The sequence below is a fragment of the Callospermophilus lateralis genome, chromosome 9 (assembly GCF_048772815.1).
Source record: "Callospermophilus lateralis isolate mCalLat2 chromosome 9, mCalLat2.hap1, whole genome shotgun sequence".
Taxonomy (NCBI): domain Eukaryota; kingdom Metazoa; phylum Chordata; class Mammalia; order Rodentia; family Sciuridae; genus Callospermophilus; species Callospermophilus lateralis.
In genome coordinates, this window is record NC_135313.1 from 12091882 (window position 1) to 12108544 (window position 16663).

The window sequence follows — 16663 nt, forward strand, 5'->3', positions numbered from 1 at the left end:
GTGGGGGCTCTGCTGCCATCTTGCACCAGACAGGGCTCACATCAGATTCTACGGAAGGGACCCCAAACATTAGGCCATGGGGTTGTTAAGGTGGCCTCTCCCTCCATGTGGTCAGAGATTAGGATAAACACCAGAGCATGGGGCAGATCTTTGGTTACAGCCAGAATTGCCCTGGCTCGGCAAGTGTGGTTGCAGCAGCCCCAGCTCCTGCCGTGGTGTAACCAGTGGGCTGGAAACAGCCTATGGGCTGGATCCACATGAGGTAGTGGGTGGATCACTTCATTCGTGGCTTCAGACCTCTTCCAGGACTGTGCATCTTAAAGACTTGTCTAGAGATGGCCCCTAAGGCGTGTTGTGAGGGACTAACCTGTGAATCATTCTTGGGCAAGCTGTCCCTCCCCTCCCAAGTCTTGCCTATCAATATCCATTTTTTTTTTCTTTTCTTCTTGAGCACAGAATCACGTTATTTCCCAGGTCCTTTCAGGTTAATTGTAGCCATATTACTGAATTTTGGCAATAGAATATAAATACCATCTCTAGATCTGATTTTTATAAGTTCTGGGGATTTCTTCCACCCTCTTCATTCTCTGCTGATTGTAGGAGACTCAGTAGAGAATTTTAAGGTCTTAAAAGGTCGAGGAGGCATACAATTGAAGAATTTTGATTTCAGAGTGACTGTCCAAAACTCAGCCCTCTGCTAATACACATTAGGCTTGTTTAGAAGAAGAAATAAACCAAGGGCCTGTGAAATGACACTGATTTTGGGGTTGTATGTTACAGCAGTTAATGTTACCTACTTGGATTGATAAGCATAGAAAGGAAGAGCAAGAGAGTCAAAGATAAGTAGAGATCCAGACAGAACATGAAACATATGAAAGATCAAAGCAGATGGGCAAATTCTACAGGACAAAATTGTGTTACATATCAGTTGTTTATTTTTGAGCTTTTATCCCTACGTTATAAAAGTAGGCTTACACATTTAGACACTGAAATTCTGTTCCTGAATCCCAATCATTCTGATGGCTGAACATCCCTTTCTCTTCTTTCTCTCCCCAGGATCTTTATATCTATTGCAGGCCACTGGACATTGTCATTTGCAAATGGATGAGTGTGTTCAGTTCTAACACCGATGAAACCTCTCCTTTGTACAGTCACTGATCCCAGCTGAGGTTATAAAGCTGGGTAAAATGTACGGCCCGTCTTTAAGCACCAGCAATCTACTGTTTGAATAAACAGCTCTGACTGTGTGTGCTACACATGAGATACACTCACAAGGCAACAGAGGAGAAAGGGATCAGTTTCCTTAAGGGGATGTCATGAGCAGGGGTCTGAGAAACCCTCAGAGAATATGAGCTATTCACCCCAGGTTGAGAAGAATGTGCATGTGTTTCTGAATCCTCAAACAGCTTTTGAAAGAGAGAGAATGACTCTGAAAAAGGCACAGAAATGTGGAACATGATCGCATTTTTCAGGCAATGGAAAATTGTTTTGTAGGCTCCAGCTTAAAGGGCAAATAGTGATAGAAAGTAACAGGGCGATTGTGGCCTCCTGGTTCAACCATTTCCTCATTTCCAATGAACTCTCCTCCCCCTCATCTCTGCCAAGCATTTCCGTGGTTATACCTCAAAGTTGTCATCACAAGCAATGTGCCATTTCTGAAGTCTCTGCTACAAGCAGTTTGTCTCTGATCACCACTCCCTATCCTTCCAGATCATGTGCTCGGGGGCTTTGACCCAGCGATGTTCAGCTTCATAAGACCTTCAGTTCCATGTTCCTTTCTCTCATCACCAGTCTCTCCCCACGTAGTCTCTCTTCCTCAATCAGATGTTACCATTCGTGTTGGGACTTGGTTATGGGTATTTTTCTGTAGTTATATGCCTTCTCTAAGTGATTCCTTTCATTCTTTTGATTTTTGAATGACATTTAAATATCGATTAGTCAATAATCCATAGTAACTACACCAACTGCCCTGAAACTCAAACTGGCGTATTCATTTAACATCTCCAAATCTAGAAGTTTTGCTTGATTCTTCTCATTTCCTCCTCCTCTGTATCCAGCCTATCATAAGACTTCGTGCTCTAAGGATACATTTCAAGCCCAGTCGTTCGATACCAACTACCATTCTGGTCCTCTTCACCATTCTCTTGTGCCTCAAATACCTGTCTAACATACCTAAATACTACCCCTGTCCAACGTATCTCCCTGCTACCATTTTGTGCAAGTTGCCACAGTGATCTTTCCAGAATACAAATTAAGTAATGTTTTCTGATTTAAAATCCTCAGTGCCCACCAATTCCATTTAAAATAAAATCCAGATGTTTAGAAAGCTCTTTAAAGCCCCGTGCTCTGTTCCCTGCTTATTTCACTGATGTTCATGCAGTCCAGCCGCAAAGACTTTTTACTCTCATTCTCAATCATGGCACATATCCCCCACCTTAGGACATTTGTCATGTTATCTCTACTAAGAATCCTCTTTCCAAGACTTCTGACTCCTTCTTTTATTCAGATGTCATATCGAATGCCACCTTCTTCTGATACTGGCTCCCCAATGCCAGTTTTAGATCAGCTGTGTAGTTAATATCCTATTACACCATCCTTTTTAATATTTTAACTAGGAATTATAAGTGGGTGTGTGTTTATTTTTTTTTTCTCCCTGACCTAGAATGTAAACTCTACTCATGTTAGAAGTTTTCCTATCTTTTCCTTGCAGTCTTCCTGGTGTCTAGAATATTGCCTGGCGATACTCAACAAATATTTGTTGAATAAATAAGTGAAACTGGGTCAGTGAAGTTTGTTCCTACTCAGCTGACAGTGAAGAGCTGACATCAGGCTGGAGAATTTGGACTTTATCCTATAAATGGAGGGGAGTCAAAAGAGTCCAGGAAGTGACATGATGAAAGTTGTATTTTGAGAATTTACTCTGGGGGATGAATAGAAGACCAATTGCAGAAGGTTAAGCTGTAGGCATGACAATAATATACTAGACAGAAGATGAAACAATGACAGTATCAATGAGAAGAGAAAGAGGGGGAAAGTCATGAGAATGCCTGAGGAATGAGAAACAAAAGGGCTAAAGGACCCACTGGATATGATACTAATGTCAGGGAAAGAATGTAAAATGAACCCTAGGAATTTTCTCTTGGATAATCATGGAGGTAGAAGAACTGCATGATAATCATTTTGAGAAAAAAAATAATGAGTTCAACTTGAACAGTTTGACTTACAAGCAACGGTAAGACAAGTAATTTGAGGTTGATAAAAAACAGTTGAACATATGGATTTGGAACTAAGAAAACAGGTAAGAAATAGAGCTTCAAATTTGTGAGTCATCTGCACATAGACGGCAGTGAAGGACTGTGCAGAGATGAGGTCATCCAGAAAGAGCAAGATCTTGACGGGAAAGGACAATAAGCCAGAATCACTCAGAGTACTTTTAACAAACGCCATCTCCCTCTTCCAACATAGGTTCACAGGTAGAATGAACACTGTCACTGCTGCATATCAGGGTCCTCCATGCGCTGGGCTTGAAATGAGCTTGGGAGCTGGACTTGGAATGATAGAGACCAAGAAAGAACCTTAGAATGCAGAATTTAAAGAGTTGTTACACAAAGAGAAATGTGGGAAGGAGATTGAGAAGTCCCACTGCAAGATGTAGGTCAATAAACACAAGCCAGACAAAAGCCAGGTACATGCCTCTGAAACTGTCCCCCAAGGCTCACGAAGCTATTGTGGTCAACAGCATTAGACACCAGGAAGTCAAGCAGCAGGAACACTGAGGGGGCACTGTAAGTCTGACAATCGGCAGGTCACACATGATCCTCATGAAAGCAGTCAGATTTTGGGGTGGATGTATTAGTGAACAGAAAGTGAGGAACTAGAGAAAATGAATGCTGCTAATAATGTGGAAAATATGAGTCACAAGGCAATAAAGATCCAGGCATGTTGAAAATATTGATTTGTCCTGTTTTTGCAGATGAGGCTGAAAGGTATAGAACTCAATGGAGAACAAGATTTTGAAGATCCACAGGAAAGAGTTGTAAAGGCCGAGACCAGAGTCAGACTGTAGGAACTCCACGCACTTAAAACCTGTCCTAACAGTCTAGGTGTACAGGGAAGAGTTGGAAGGATCGCTGTTTATTTCAGGCACCCTGCCATGGCTACCATGTTAATTGGATTACCTCAAGACAAATGGATGGTAAAGGCAAATTAAAACAGCTAAATGGTATTTACACTTCACCAGGGTTATTGTAAAGGAAGGGTGTAAGTTGAAATGAATACATATTAGGAATAAAAATCAATGTGAACTTTTGATGGATCAGAAATAAAAGTGATGAAGAGGAAGATGCTCAAAGACCTCCTGAGTATATAATAATAGTGACAGGGTTGATGTTGCCATTAATCAAAAGGAGAAATAATGTGAAAGGAGCTAAATTGAAGGAAATAGCATCAGTTCAGGGAGAGAGATTAAACCCAAGGTTCAAAAGAAATTTGTAGGTGGATATTCAAGGGAATATGGGTGGGTGAGGGCTCCCAAAGAACTGGGATAGTTATATATGTTGGAGATTGATTGGAAAATGCTCCTGTAATAAGTCATAGTCTTCGGATAAAAGGCATCTAGAGTGAAACAAAGAGCAGAAGACCTTGGATACACACACATGGGGAATTTATTTTGAAGTTCTGTCAAAGGAAGAGGCATCCATAAAAAGGGCTTGGATGTTATGATTAGAGAGGCAGGAGAGAAACTAGGAGAGAGAAGATACGCTAAAGTTTTGCCCTCTGCACATGTGACACAGAGTCATGGGCAATGAGTGTCTATTAAGTCCAATTAATTTGATGACATAAATTGAGATACACGTGGATCAAGAAGATCAAGTTAGATATAAGTTGAAAAATGTCCTCTCAGCACATTAGCAATCACTGGATAGCTTGATTACTTTTTACAAAATTTCATCGAGATAGAAACAAAATTTTAGTAGGTTAAGATTTGAAAGGATTGAATGGAATGCTTAAGGCAAAATGTGTCAGATAATCTTTTTGGACATTATTTAAAATCTTGTGCCTTTCTTACTCCTGAAATATTTTAATATACTCATTAATAAATATTTAGAATTTATATATTCATGATAATTTGAGTGTCATATCTTCCACATTTCTTTAAACATAGTTTCATATGTGGGTTAGTAGAAAATGGACTTATTCTAATAGAAGTCTAGCTTGATGAATTAATGTAAATGTGCCTTGTTAGACATAGCATTGCCTAATCACTTTGGAATGACACTTGGATATATTTTGTCAAATGACAGTAGCTAATTTTATAGAGGCCTTACCTCTTGCCATGCATCATCACTAGTATTTTAAATAGGTTATTTATCCATTTAATTTTATTTGCTTAACCAGTGAGTACTAATATTATTCTTATAACTGATGAGACAAGGGCAAAATAAATAAATAAATAAAATAATCCATTCACTGTGGCCCAGATGAGTGGTAGAGCTCAGTTTTGTCAAGCAGTTTGATAATTGCTTCACTGATCTTATGCATTGCACTTTATTTTCTCCCACAATTTTGTACATCCCTTTTTGCAGTTTTTATTTTTTATATTTGTTTTAATTAGTTACACATGACAATACAATGATCTTGACATATCATACATTTGAATCAAATGGGATATAATTTCTCATTTTTCTGAGTAAACAGGTTGCAGAATCACATTGGTCATGCAGTCACGTATATACACACAGCAATAATAATGTCTATTTTATTCTGCTGTCCTTTTCTTATACAAGCAATATGTTACAAGAAATAGCTTTAAAATTTAGCACCAAAGGTCGTACTTTGAAAGTTATACTTTTTCAAGGACCAAATAAGAAAGAATGAAGATGTAAGTTAGCAAAGAACTAAAGCATGCTATTCCTATATTTTAATTTTCAACACACAATATGAGATAATTAAAAATTACTGGGCAGTCCATTTTGTCAAGATAAGGCAAGCTTCCAAAAATCTTTTACATTGTGGTTTGCCATTTTTGCTTATGTATTTGCTGTGAACATTTCCTTGTCAGAATTTTTCAAGGCAGGTAATTTTATATACCAGAATTGATCTCTGGTTAGTTACTAATTTTTCCAGAATTGAATTTTACTAATGTATGCAAACAACCATAGCTCATTTGAAATACCAAATTGGTTTTTTAGCAGTTTTACTGTGAGCTCCAAAATTTCTTTTAACTTTCCTAAGATAACATTAGTTAACATTTTGTAATTTTCATCCAACAGTAGGAGTTTGTCAATAGACTGTGCCTCCTAGAACTTACTGAGAAATTTTTGAATGAAGTCCTCTAAGTATATATCAGTTAGATGCAGTGATAATAGTAAAATAATTAGATGAGACTAGATCAATTACACTGGTACATATTTCAGAATTCCATTGTTACTTACATTCAGATTTTATAAAATTCTCTTGCTCATTTAATTTCTAATCTTATAGATTCTTTATAGGAAAAAAAAAAAGCAAGGGTATTAAAATGTCCTTGAGAAGTGAATACTTTTGTTTCTTGTCTCCCCATTCTTCGTTCACTGCATAATTTGCTGCATAATTCACTCACTTTCTGTCTATCTATCCATCCATCCATCCACTCATCCATTCTTCCATCCATCCATCCAATGTTTACAAATATGTGATATGCATAGCATGGACAGAGAAAGCAGAAACATTAGCGTGTCCGTGTGGTTCCAGATGTATCTATGTATTTAGAAACACATTCAGAATCATTACGAATCACAGCATGACGTGGAACTGATTAGCTGCAGACAGTTTATGAAAAAATCAAGTCAGGTTTCCTGTCACTGCTACTGACAGGCTCCACTGTGGTTCTAGGAATGGAGCTGCCATGGGTTGCTCACACCTCTGGAAATGTAATCACAACCATCATCTCACATCCTGAAGTCAATACTACCAGAACCCAGACATTCTTATTCCTGAAAGGGCCACTTGAATTCCAACACCAGCAATGAAATGTGCTTATTTTATCTTTTAAGCCTGATTAATTTTTGTCTCTTGTAGAGAATTCCCCCTCCTTTTCTACAGCAGAGTCAGTGCTGAGTGGTTTTCAAACTCTCTTTCATTTTCTTTCTGGAGACACAGGAGTACATTTTGCAATCTGTTTTCTTTCCATAGGGCAGTTTGAATTCTCACCAAATAGGTTATCCAGGGAACATAGGTTAAGCAATAATTCTGCATTACAAATTCCTTAATATTTTGGAATTTTCTAAATAGTCTAAATAGTAAGGAAAATATTTCTTTTTGTCTTAACTGCTAAATTCTTCTGATGAAAAGATATGCTGTTATCTTGGTCTAGTATTTTTAAAAAGGCATATCCAGATTTGTGAATCAAAATATTTCTAATGTTTTAAAAATAGGTATTTTTATTGAATTTTTTTTACTTAAATAATGTTTCAAACCCAAATATACAGACTATATTCTCAAAGTTTTTGGGTTTTTTTGTTGTTTTGTTTTCTTCATTTTTATTGTTGTTTTGGTTTCTTTGTTTTTTTTTGGACAGGTATTGAACCCAAGGGCACTCTACCACAGAGTCATATCTCCAGCCTTTTTACTTAATATTTTGAGACTGGATCTTTCTAAGTTGCCAAATCTGGCCTTAAACGTGGCGTTCCTCCTGCCTCAGTCTCCCAAGTCGCTGGGATTACAGGCATGCCCCACCATGCCTAGCCCAAAGATATTTTTAAAAATAGAAGTCCATATCTGCATTTATATGGACTCTACCTAAATGCAGGGAGCTTATAGACATAGAATGCTAGGTTTAGACAGAAGATCAGAACATGGATGTTGCTTAAGTCCTGAGGAAATAAAAGGTTCTATTTTGTGTTGTTTTGTTTTAACAGATGGAGTTTTAGTAAAAAAGAATCATGAAAATTGAAAAGGCTCCAAGACCAGATGGGGATTGGACATTACCCGTAAGTCATCCAGGAACCCTGGTTGATCCTAGGTCCCATTAAGCTCTTTCTTAAAGACCTGTCCATAGAAGGCCAGTCACCTGCCTGCCATTTCCCTTTGTGAGCCTATTGGGCAGCATTTCATTACCAGGCTTTTTTGTTGTAGAAAGAAGTACGGTCCTCAAGGCATTTAAGAGAATGACTTCTGGCAAACTCAGTTAGTAGATGAATAAAAATTGTTTTCTGTGGATTGGCCTCATGCCCACAGGCGATTATGGCCTGAGCCTCAGAGACACAGAGCCAAACCCTACTGCTTTCTCTTTCTCAGCTCCATTAACCAATCATTTTAAAGCTTTTTTTTTTATCATGAAAAATTAAAAAAGGAAGGAATTAGCAATAGAAAACTCAGTATTGTTTATGTGAAAGAATTAAATATGGTAAGAATAAGAATTCTAAGAGTAATTTTCCTGGTCTTACATCCTCTTTCCCTTATTCTGGGAAGGTCGGTTTAAATGGAATCTCAGTTGTTTTTTTTTTTTTTTGAGGTCCTATTCTTCCCATTTCTTAGAACCAGGTGTTGGCTGAAGGCCAGGATGACTAGAATAGTCATAATCCCAGACCTGACTTATCTGAACTCCAAATCACGCTTGGACACAGAATGTACTTTGTATATTCCAAGTTGTCCCAAATGTATTAAATCTACATTTCTGTATAGCAAATGAGAATAGATGCTTTCTTATTTTGTCTGATTTGAATTTGGGAGGATGCATGTTAAAAGCTACTCCTAATTTCTTCCTACCACCTAGCCTGAAGATGAAAGAAGTATTGGAGGAAAGCAGAGACAAGCTAAACCAAGAGAGAAACCTGGTCCTAACTAGCATCACTTAGTTTAGAGTTTTTTTTAATTACATGAAGTAATAAGATATATGTTTTTCCAGTTTGAATTTATTTTCTTGTAATTGATCTAGTGTTGTATAGGCAGTAGATATTTCTCATTTAAAAAAAACTTCTGTTTAGCACTTCAGTGGGACTTTTCTTCAAATTCTGACAGCATGTATTTTATTTTATTTGGAAAATTTATCAAAAAATTTTTATTCAGAAACTTTTTTTTTCTTTTCTTTTTTTTTTTTTTTTTTGGTACTGGGGATCAAACCCAAGACTTTACACCTTAGGTGAGTACTCTACCACTAAACTACATCCACAATCCCAGTTTTATTTGAAGGAAGAAATTAAAAGAAATTAAATAATAAGACTTCCTGAAAAAAAAAAAAAATATATATATATATATATATATATATATATATATATTGCTGCTTTGACACTGTCACTTATTTTTTAAAAAGGACATGTTTCTTTCTCTTCCTCTCTCTGTCCTCCTCCCTAAGCTCTCCCCCTCCCTAATCACTGGGGAAACAGGATTACCTTCTTCCCTATCCTAGGCAGAGTTATAGGCAGAGTTATCTGTCCTTGAGCAAGTGCCCACCCACCTAGGAACAAATTCAGACTATGGGGAAGGCACTAGAATATCTCAGAAATGACTGTCTCCTAAATCGACAAGTGAATTACAACTCCCCATAGAGAATACGTGGAATACAGTCTTTGAATCACCTCTTTAAAACCCTCCTCCTGTTCCCCTGAGTGAGAAGGATCACAGAATCACTCCTGGACAGGAATTCCCTGTGTTTGTCCTTTGTTAGTAAAACAATAAAACTTCTTTTTCCTTTTTCTCAAAACCATGTCCTCATTATTAGATTTGGCCTCTGGGACAAGGACCTAACTTTTGGTAACATGAACACTGCAAATTTAATTTCATATTCCTCACATTTCATGACACGATATTTTCTTTCAGGCTTTCCTTTTATCTGCCCCCAACCTCTTTAAATGTGGAAAACTTTCTTAGCTCATATACAAAAACAGGTGGTAACCAGTTGGCTCCAGGGCTGTAGTTTGCCCATCCTAGGATCAAATAGGCAAGTGTAGCCTTACATGGTTCTCAGTTTCTCAGTAAACCAAAGAGCAATTTTCCTATATCTGATTTTCACTTCTTTGTTAGTGGATGAATCATTTGAAAATGTTCTACTTGTGAACTTAAAATCATGGTAGCTTTCGATTCTCTATTTTTCTGACTTAAAAAAAGAGTGTTTTTTTTTTTAATTTTCAAATATTATCACAACAGAATGAAAGACATGTATTGAGAGACCATTGTATTGATGGCAGTTATTTTTATTATAACTTTAAACTCTCTTTAAGAAAATGTGGATTAATTGCATGTTTTGAACAGCATGTGTGATGTCTTAAGTAGGATCACTGGGAAAAGTTTTTACCAACAGAATTTCCCAAATGGCCTTTTCTGCCTCTGGTTTTCAGGGGTAAAGAAGGGGCTACATTACAGCCTTTCCCTCTGAAGCAATACCGCAGTGGGAAACAAGGGTAGAGTTCAAATTTCAAAAGATTTGGGATTTAAAAAAAAAAAAAAAAGCCAATTACTTTTGAATCCGACAAACAGAAATATCTCCTCCCTAAGTTAAGTTTACCTTTGAATTTCAAAACAGAAAATGCCGGCCAAAGCACAACTGAAGGTCCAATCAAAGAAGGTATTGTTCCACAAACCAAGAAGCCTGCATTCTTGACATTCCTCGCTAAAATACACTGGGCCCTTGAGACACCTTTTAGCTACTCCAACCTTTCATGTATTTTAAATAAAACAGAGATCTCTTTAAAGCAAACGCCCAGAATATTTACATAGGAACAGATAATATTCTGTAAGTATGCCCTACATTTGCAGAGATGACTGGGAGTAAGGATTTCATTTGCTTTTATATTAGAAATGATAAGACATGAACTCCCAAATTTTTAAAAGTCTAAGTAACCCTCGTTGCCAAAAAAGAAAAAAAAATTCAAACTTTTAGAAAATGAGTTTGAATAGGTCCTTTTGGAAATGAAGGACATGCAAAGAAAAAAAAGGAGAAAAGACCTTTTGTGTTAAAGGATTTTCCTTAGCCAAAAACTTTGGTGAAAATTGCTTCACAGAATGATAGTCATGTATTCAGTAGGTATCTAATGGGATATACTAGAACTCAATCTAATGTGCAATAAGAGGTGTACTGCTCAGTGACAAACAGCTTCACAATAATTCTGAAATTATGGATAAGCACAGATATGAAGATGCAAAGTTAGGTTAAAAATAGAATATTATAATTGAAATCAATTTAATGGTACTGCAAAAAGGAACAGAAATTAGGTGAGAATCAATATTGGCTACAAAGTTTAATAAAGCATGGCTGAAGCGATGGGTTTGAGCCAGAGCAGATGGGTAGGTGGGGTTCATAGTGCACTGGAATGAAATGAAAGGGTTTTCCTTGTAAGAATAAACCTGGAAAGAAATGAATAGACTTGTCTGGGGACCTGTCACTAAAGCAAATTATTGGGGGAATTTTTTGCTACTGAGGAAAAAGATAAATATAAACTTTATATGACTATAGAGAACTTGTGGAGTGTCATCATGAAGACACTAGGTTTTTCCTTCTACTGTCTCTTTAAAATCTTTGGAGAGATTTCTTTCCCTGGCTCAGCTATATCAGGAGCTATGAGATGACTATGCTGAGAAGAAATCCCAGGGATCCTTAAGTCACCAAACTAGAACCTCTGCCGCAGTCTGGCTGGGCACAAAATCACGAGCCACTCAAGCAGGAACAAACTTTATTTTTGAAAACTGCTGCCAATGCCCCATATGCTCCCGGGAAAATGCTTACCGACACACGCGGTGTTCTCCTGGACACCAACAGGAAGTCCCTCCTCTGGAATTCCCTCCTACTGCACTTCCCCAGTCAATGGGAACTAGCAGGACAGGTGGACAGCAGGGGTCTAATATCCATATGAACGCAGATCTTAACATAATCATATCACCTCAATGGCTTGCTGGCCCCACCTTTCAACCAAAAATGCCATGCATCATGCTACTTGGCTATGGCTCTTAGCAAACCTCAATTCAGAAATTATAATTTCCAAATGTCTTTAATATGTAAAACTCCAAATCTGACTTAAAGTGAAATTTTCTCACTTGACCCACTTGGCGGTTGCTCCGAGGAGAGGGAGGTGTAGCCTTCATTACCTCCATCTCTCTCCCCAGGTTTTACTGAGCCTGAGTGATTTCCGGGGAGTGGGATGGAAACTAGGGAAGAAATGAAGATCCTCCCTGGCTGGCACTATTCTAAGATGAAGCTGTGCTCTCGGTGCCCAGCAGGTGTTTTAAGCTGCTGCTGGTCTTCTGAGTATCTACCTGGGCGATGGGAAGTTTCCATGGGACACATGGGACCATCCTGCGACCGCAAAGGCCACCACCTTCCACTATACACTTGTGACCGGCCACCTTCACACATTCTTCTCATGGGTCTCATGACTGGTCCAGTTGTAAGACACCTGGAATATTAATGATGGAGTTGGGGGAACTCCCAGGAATTCAGAGATTGTATAAAAGAAGTGAAACCTGGTTCTGAACTTTTTTCTCTAAACCCAGATTCCTAAGACCCAAGATTGGCCTGAGAGGAAGTCTTGGATCTATACTGAGTCTACATCCTTGAATAAGTTACATATTTAGATCTACTTAAAAGCTTAATATTTTAATAATATTTGGCATATTTTTAAAAATCACATCATACAAACTTTATTTGAAAAGCAATTGCTTTTAGATGACAGTGTTGCATCTAGACCAAGAACACCTGGACCCGACTGGTTCTTCACCTGAATGTGCCTATATGCCTGTGTACTAAGATCACCCACAGAGACCCACATTGCTCTATGCATGCAGATAGTGAGACCTAAAGGATTCCTCAGATTTTAAAAAATAAACAAAAATCCCCCCACCCCAAGGCTGCCAACTTTTTATTTTGTCAAATAAGGGCAACAAGTGAAAAAGGAATTAAGAACGGTTTTGTGGAAGAATCATTTTAACACCCCCTGCACTTGGAAAGGCATGATTTCAAAAACCAGTCCATCCCCAGAAGAGGCAGTTAACCATCAGGTAAGGTTTAGGATATTTTGGCTCATTTCATCATGGAACAGTGAAAATGTCCCAGCAGATCCAGAGCACATTTAGAAGCCATCATGGCTAGGGCTTTTGGGCCAGGTAGATATAGGCTCAAAACCTCTCCAAGCAATTTATTTGCTTGGTGCCCCTATAGAAGCTAAGTGGCCTCTTTAAGCCTTAAAATTCTCATCTACAAAATGGTGGAAATAAGACCAGATATAAGGACCCTTGTAAGGACTGAATAAGTTGGCTCCTTTAAAGTGCTCTTTAAAATGCCTTTAAAGTCCCCGCCTATGATAATTGCTGAATCCATGCAAACTTTCCTGAGCTTTTTGTTAGTGTTGTTGTCTATATAATGACCAGAAATGTGCGTGAATATACATGTGAAGGTATATGCATATAGCTTCTAGATTTATGTATTTCTTCCATTTTTTTTCTGATTTCTATGAGCTTAAAAAATGTTTTTATAATAGCTGCCATTCTGACTGGAGTGAGATGAAATCTTAAGAGTAGTTTTAATTTGCATTTCTCTAGCTGATTGTATATATTCTTCTGAAAAATGTCTCTTCAGGTCCTTGGCCCATTTATTGATTGGGTTATTTGGGTTTTTTTTTTTTTTGTTTTGTTTTTTTTGGTGTTTAGCTTTTTAAACTCTTTATATACCCTAGAGATTTGTGCTCTATTTGATGTGTGAGGGGTAAAGATTTGCTCCCAAGATGTAGGCTCTCTGTTCACCTCACAGATTGTTTCTTTTGCTGAGAAGAAACTTTTTAGTTTGAGTCCATCCCATTTATTGATTCTTGATTTTAATTCTTGCGCCAGCAAGACATGAAAAATTGTGCTCTATATGTGTAATAAGAATTTTAATACATTCTGCTGTCATATATAAATAAAAAAATAATTAAAAATGTTTTAAAATACATAAACTAAAGTACAAAGGATTTTTTTTAAAAAAATCAGTTATTCTGAAATGTAGTTATCAAATAATTAAAAAGGGATATAAAAATGTATGCACTTCATTGATAATGAAAAGAGCTAGCAGCAGACCCAGAAATACTATATCTTTGAAGTTGTGGTGGGTATAAATGGTATTTCATAATGTCCGCTACATCTGATTTGTAATATGTGATATCACACATGTGATCTCTGTGGTTGACAGAAGTGTTGTGGTTTTTTTCCTAGGTTCTCAGTTAAATAAAGTGTAAATTTGGGAGAAAAGGCAAAATAAAGATTTCTGAATTCCATCCATCCCTGACGGAAAGGAAAGCAATTGATTTGCATATGGTCACTCCCTGTTTCAGGGAAATATTGCTAGTTGCTGTACTGAGGAAATTGTGCCCAATGCACTCAATGGAAGCTTTGTCCTTTCCTTGATTTTCCCCCTCTATGGATTCCACCCATCCCTTCTTTCTCCCCTGGTAGATTGTCACAGACTCTTTACAGTGTTCCTTTTGGCCTGGCTTCCCTCAAAAGCTGGGTGTGGTCCCTAACTCCTGAAAAATATTACCATTTCACAGAGCAGCCCTTCATTTTTCTCAGATTTTTTTTTTTTTTTCCTGAATGCAGGGGCACTCAGCCACACTGGATGTGCCTTTCCAAACAGCAGGAAGGGACCTATCAGGACCTATGGTTTTCTTTTTGCCTAATAAGATGCACCAAAACTGAGAACAAATCAAACACCTCCTTTCCCTCTGGAAGTGCAGGCCTCCTGGTGGGATTTCTACTTTGCCTCTTCAGCAGTGTGAGATGACCCAGGGAAAGACTTAATAGGTAGATGTCAGCCCGAGAGTACGCAGGAAAACAAATGATGAATGGACCACTAGACGACCCTATCACAGCACAGTTTGGCCATGTACTTTGCATTTGATTCTATAGTTTTTCTGTGTTAAATATCTTCAGGGATTCCCAAGTAGTTTTAGCCTGGGGCTATTACTTCTAATAATTGAGACTGATGAAAGGTCCCAGTATATTTACAGCTTAGCTGTGACATCCTATATATCACCTTGCTTCTGTCAAAGAAAATGTTATACACTTCATTGGCAAAAGGTTTGAGACTAGGATTTTCTTTTCCAAACAATCTACAATACATTTGCTTGAGTTTACCTCTAAATTTCACATTTTAAAAGTTCCAAAAAATTGCTTTTTGCTATGAGAGCATTCAGGTGTATAGCAAATATTTCTGGATCAATAGGCAATTAATTATATGAAATGATTGACATGTTGCTACTGAAGGGGAAGTGTTATGTACAGCCTTGCTTGTTTGAATGCAACCCAGATTTCTTGAGAAAAGCTGCCTATTGTACTAAAATAGGAAGTGGTTTAGGAAGAAAATCAATTATTTATAAAATTTACTCAGGGATTTTCAAGTCTGTAGAGGTGATTTAATTTTGCTAGTTATGCTTCAAGTATTGATAGCTTCTGAATTTTTATGTAAGAGCTACTACCCAGTCATCAGTTCGTGTTTTTTTGGTTAGCAAAATATTTTATTATTTTTTAAGGAATGGAGAAAATCAACAATGAAAGTAAAAAGTTGTTTTTGATAAAAGAAATGGCACATATTAAAACCCAGTAATTTTGCCCAAAGAAGTATTCAGAGGAAAATTCATAGTGTTAAATTTTATATGAATTAAATTAGTCATACAGAAAATAAAAATATGTGAACTAAAGCTACAAGCTAAGAATTCCCCAAAAGTCTTAATAATGAAAAGGAAATGTGAGAAGAAGGAAAAAAAATGAAAGTAATCATATTTTTAAAAGAAAATTTCTGTGTAATAAATCCTAAAATTATTTATTTCTGAAAATTTTTGCAAATGTCATAAATTTTAATTTAAACAAGTTAGATGTTAAAAAGAAAATGTGAGCTAAATAACAGATACAGACATACAGACGGCTATAATGGAAGTTTCCAGTGCCTGTTATAATGGTGGACTTGCATAAGCTGCTGGTTGTGTTCTTCTGAATAATTCTAGAGACACCACAAAAACTCATGGAAAACATAGATAAGATGAAAAAACAAAACATTTAGAAAATAGCAAGTTGAGAATGCAGACTACCAAGGAGCAGTAACTGCAGGAAGGGCTATGTGTGTATGTGTGTGTGTGTGTGTGTGTGTGTGTGTGTGTGTGGCCAGACAAGGGCAGCAGGAGGCAGCTCAAGGTGAATGGGTCAGGGGACAGCATTGAGATTTGTGTTTCCCTTTCCAGGCATCACTTTCAGCATGATCACTGACTGCTCCTTTGCCAGGAAAAGTATGAGGACAGCTAGGTCACTACTGCTGTTGACCAGTAGCTTTGCAGTTGGTGATGGATCCGAGCAGCTGCTGCCCTTGGGCATTTCCTTCCTCCATCCACTAAGTCATTCAACTTCTCCTGGTTGTATTTGTGAACTAAATAGAAGTACTATTCCCAAAGTGCTTATTTAAAGTTGTTTACTATGTACATGTATGATTGCGTGACCCGTGTGACTCTGCATTGTATACAGCCAGAGAAATGAGAAGCTGTGTACAATGTGTCAAAATGCATTCTGCTGTTATGTATAACTAATTAGAATAAATAAATAAATAAAAGTAGTTTAAATGTGAATCTCTGACTAGAAGACTTGTGTAGTGATTGGCATAATTCTGGGAAGCCTGGGTCTCTCTGCCTTGGAACCCCTTCCTTCCTTCTTTATTAATACAAGTACTGTGGAC

At 37.4% G+C, this 16663-nt stretch overlaps 1 long non-coding RNA gene across 1 annotated transcript; it reads left to right on the top strand.

Moving 5' to 3' along the window:
* The first annotated feature begins 1072 nt into the window (after positions 1–1072).
* Positions 1073–16556, top strand: LOC143407335 (uncharacterized). The gene is made up of 3 exons (XR_013092340.2): positions 1073–1189; positions 7899–7970; positions 16179–16556. It is a non-coding gene; the product is annotated as an uncharacterized LOC143407335 (long non-coding RNA).
* The last annotated feature ends 107 nt before the right edge of the window (positions 16557–16663 follow it).